Source organism: Nestor notabilis, unplaced genomic scaffold (assembly GCF_000696875.1).
Source record: "Nestor notabilis isolate BGI_N333 unplaced genomic scaffold, ASM69687v1 scaffold2433, whole genome shotgun sequence".
Classification (NCBI taxonomy): Eukaryota; Metazoa; Chordata; class Aves; order Psittaciformes; family Psittacidae; genus Nestor; species Nestor notabilis.
Genome location: NW_009921310.1, coordinates 100,974 through 105,714, shown reverse-complemented (window position 1 = coordinate 105,714; position 4,741 = coordinate 100,974).

Genomic DNA, 4,741 nt, shown 5'->3' with positions numbered 1-4,741 from the left:
GTACAATATTGATTGCACTGGACTTAATTCTCACATGCTAAGACAACATTAAATTTATTTCTTACACTGCATCTTTCACAGTCTGTATCAAACCACTTCTATGTCACACTCAATATATTGTTCGTTTCTTTAATACCGGTGCTATGTGCTCATTTTCCTTTCTCATAGTGATGTTGAGATAAAAAAAATGTCTAGAATCTGAGGCAGAATTTTGCTTTCTAAAAATGTAGGTATTACAAAGCGTTGGAAACAGTTTTAATGGTTATAGGTATTAAATGTCAAGATACACCTACATAAAGCACTCAAATCAAATTATACTTTATATGCCTTTTTTCAAGGTGGCGTAGAAGGAGTTGACATGTTTTTTAAACATCAAATATATTATTTCCAACTACATTTTTCTTATATACTGTTTTTTTAAAAACAATATTTGTACAATAATGCTTCTTTGTACTGAAATCTTACCATTCACTGTTGCACTGGTGTAGATCAGATTTAAATCTGTCTCAGCCCAGCATTTACTCCAGAAATGAAAGTTTTGGTAATTCCAGTGAAGTGGTGATTTTCTGCACAGATTTGACCTGGAATCATCATGATTCGAGTAAGTGAATCATCAGGCACCTAGCATACAGTAGATGAAACCCCCCTAATGCTTACAAAATGAGATATTCCAACATACCAATCTGCTTAAGTAGATGCTTGTGATACTTTCTCTGCCTTCTTATAAAATCAAATATATAAATATTTCTAATAATCCACTATTTTATTAGCATGAGACAAGGAAGATCATAGTTCAATGAAGTGACCATTTTTTCCTGTTTAAAGTTTTTAAACACTTGATTTTAAACAGAATGAACAAATTGGGGAAATAATTCTCAAAAGTGTATTCACACACCAGTTTGTTTTTTTTTTGTATTTCAGTCAAATAGAATTTTACAACTTCAGAGCAGTAAATCCAAACCAGGTGAACTTTTTTACCTACATGCTACATTTCATTGTTGATAAGGGCAGCCACAAGTGTTATTTTTTATATAAGTAGTAATTTATTAAGATATTTGATAACAATGCTGTAACTGTGCCACTCGAAGATTTCTTATGTAAATCCTCAAATGTAACTTCATTCTTTAGCTCCAGTACTTGTAGAGGTACAGTAAAAACAATTGATAAACAGCTATATAATTTTTCCTGCATCTTTGATTTGCAGCTTTCATTTTTACAACTGCGTTGGTGTGGAAAAATTATAGGGAAGAAATGTTTACTTTCTCTTGTAGAATTTGCCAAGATAAAGTAAGCCTTTTACTGTGTGGCATGCTATAAGCAGAATATGTATATTATAAATTGCCAGGGGTCAGTGAGATTGCAGACTGACATTTAGATATTTTGGCCCAGTGACTGTAACTTTATTAAAATTCTTGTTACTTTGAAACAGGAGAAGTTCTCAAGGGAGTATAACCTCACAGCAATATGAGAGAGAGCAGGAGGAGGAGGTGGTGAGCAGATGGGGAAACAAACTTCTTACTAATGTTGGTATTACCCTTAATGAACAGCTTTCTAAGTTTAGTCATCTCCCAAAAATGTTGATTTATAAGAATTTTCTCAGGTATAAAATCACCTATTTTCCTAAAGTGTACTTTCCATCTCACAATAAAGCTTATTTTAATAATTAATACAATTTTGAATGTTTCAATTTTCAGAAAAGCAATATTCAATTTACTGGTTTTGTGCCCTTTTGACTTTATGCATTGCTTCTATAAACATACAGCAAAGAAAGTATGTAAGCAAGCTGAATTGCATAAGCAGTATCGTAAGTAATATTGTGGTAAGAACAAACCAAAATGCCTCTCCTACATGCTGTAAGGTTTTGCTTGCTGCAGAGCTGCCAGTGCTTGGTAACTTTATCTTGCTTGTAACACTCATTTTCTGTTTGAAAATGAGTCTTCTAGGTGATGGCTGCCCTTCAATCCTCTGTTTTTACTGGGAGTTGTCATAATTCAAAAATTAAAACTAATCATGGATGCTTTTTGAGATGTTCTAAGTAACTTTATATAATACTTGGTCACTTTTTCAGGCATTTTTGCCTTCAGTATTGAGGCTATATACACATGAAAAAAGCAGGAGTGAAATCAGATGTTCTCTTTCTCCTTCTGACTTGCCTCTGCCAGAATTAGCCCTTTAATTTAAGCATTAACTGTCATAAGGCTTGTGACAGTCATTGTAGCTCTACTAATGCTGGGCTCAGAACTACATTTCTGTTTTAGCTAGTGGATCCTTCATTTTGAAAACTATGGAAAGTTCAGTGCTAGAATGATCATTTTTCCGTCTTTTTTTGTGTGGTCATTGTGAGAATTCAGAGATATGCATTTGACCTTTTTAGTTGGAGGAGAGCCATTTACTGAGCAAAACAACACTGCAAGGTGAGTCTTTGTCCTTCAGAAAGCAAGGCTAAATGTAGGATTTCAGCCCTGCTTGGAAAAATTTGTATCAAACTCACTTGTAGTTCTATCAAAGCGGGAGAAAAATACGTGAACTTTTCATCTCATAGAGCAGGAATCGGGGTAGCTTCAGTCTAGACTTGTCACTGGATCTGATTGTTTGCTGACACATACAGAAAGACTGCTCACTATTTATGATGATCAGCTCTATGATTTTAAAAGGCAACAGACAGACACAGAACTACTGGACGAGTACACAGATTATGGGAACAGATTCTTTCCCCTCCCTTGTAACACTTCCTAATGTACATGCAGGCTTCTAGGGAAATACAAGGAATCAGGGATGCAGACCTTCTACCTCATACACATTTGCATTAATTATGTTTGTTAACTGCATTTAAAAGGCTTTAAAATATGTGGGAGAAACCCCAGTTACTTGCTTTACCTGAGATTTGACAGCCAGAATACAAGGCTAGTTAACAAAATTAGGTGAGAGTAAGTGATGCAGCTTTGAACCTAAGAGGGATTTATTCTGTTTTTTTAATATTTATCTAGAAGCCAGCCAGTGATGTAGTCTTTTTGCTTACACACCCAGTTCCAAGGATAACAAGGAGGACCGTCATCTTTCCCGAAGAGGGGAGGAGTTAAAGAGAAGCCTTGGAAAGGGAGTAAATTTTATTCCAACATTTACAGATCTGTGCTGCATATGCCTAAAACAAGCATATTTTACCTTTAGTAAAGTTTCGAGTACATATCATGCTGCATGTGTCTAATTGAGTATATTTATGGTTTGCTCCCTTGGCAAAAAACCATTTAAAATCAATACCATGCTGTTTTTTTATTTCTGTATTATGGTTTAAGTAGTTCATGAAATGACCCTTGTTGCTAGTTTGTATTTTCCTTATCTATTTTTCTCCTTTTTCATCATATTTTGAAAGTGTTATTGATAGTTCATGTACTGAGAAACACATAAAAGTAGCTTTTCTTAACGGAACTTTTCAAAGCATGGCTATTTGAGACTTGACTTGGGATTATATGCTCCAGGAAGGCTTTCCAGATGAGTAAAATATATCAACACGGTGACCCTGTAACTGTTCACTGTTATGATCTGGTATTGAAACATCACCCGTGCCCTATTTCATTGGCTGGATAAGAATATTTTTAAGCTACTTATATCTAGAAAGTCAGTGAAGCAAAGCTGCTCTCTACCCACAAAAGTACAAAAGCAGCATGTTAGTGAAATGCCAAAACTGGTGAGTTTAACACTCATTTTCCAGCTTGAACTGTAAATGCCTGTTGTCACCGACAAATCAGGTAGTCTATGTTTCAACAGAGCCTCACAGAAAAAAGATGTCAAAGGTGATCTTGTCTCCAACTATGCCAAGACAAGACAGAACGATTCCACTGGGGAAGGCTGGGTTTATGCAGAGTTCTTTGTACAGTGTGATTAAAATTATGCAGGTCTAAAGCTTATATGGAAAATCTCAATAGATTACCTGTCACCCAGGTAAGTCTTTCTGAGGAAAGTGAGCCTCAGTTTTGTTGTTCAGCTCAAGAGCAGCTGAAGTTGCTTATGATCTGCTCCTGTACCAATGCATCCACTTCCAGTTTTACTCAAACATGTTATCTGTGAAAAACAAGCTTTCTACTACTGGATTGAATTCTGGAATTGAGTTTATATAAAAAACGTTAACTAAGATCTTTCAAGTTTGACTTCTAAGAAGAAAGTGAGATGCAAATGAATCCAACTTTAAAATCTAAGTACACCTATTTTCAGGAGTACACACAAGTATGGCATTCATGCTATTGCTATATGGCAGACACTGTGAAATAATAGGTCAAAACAAACACTTATCACTTCTGAGAATGTTTACATTTTTGCATAGTCAGATATTATTATTAAATGCAAAAAGATTTAAATATAAGGCCAGAAATTGCCTTAATATATCTGCAGATCTTAATAAATCATCTGAGAATCTGAACATTTCTGTGAATTTTAGATTAACAAAACTTGATTTTACAAGTATGGTATTACATCTACTTTAAATCAGGAATAGTTTTAAATTCACAGCTTTAATGGGTATGTGGATACTAGCTGCATTTGTAATTGCTACAAGAATGAAGATTTAAAAAAGAGAGAGAGAGATTAGAGATATCAGATACACAGCAGGATACTGGAAGTCTCCTGGTTTTGATGTTTGCTTTGTAAACAAAGGTGTAATCAATGCTGATTACTGCTGTGTTGGCAGTCTGGCTTTAAACACTGTTTATTTACGGACTCTAATGAATGTCCAAAAAAATGTTGCTGG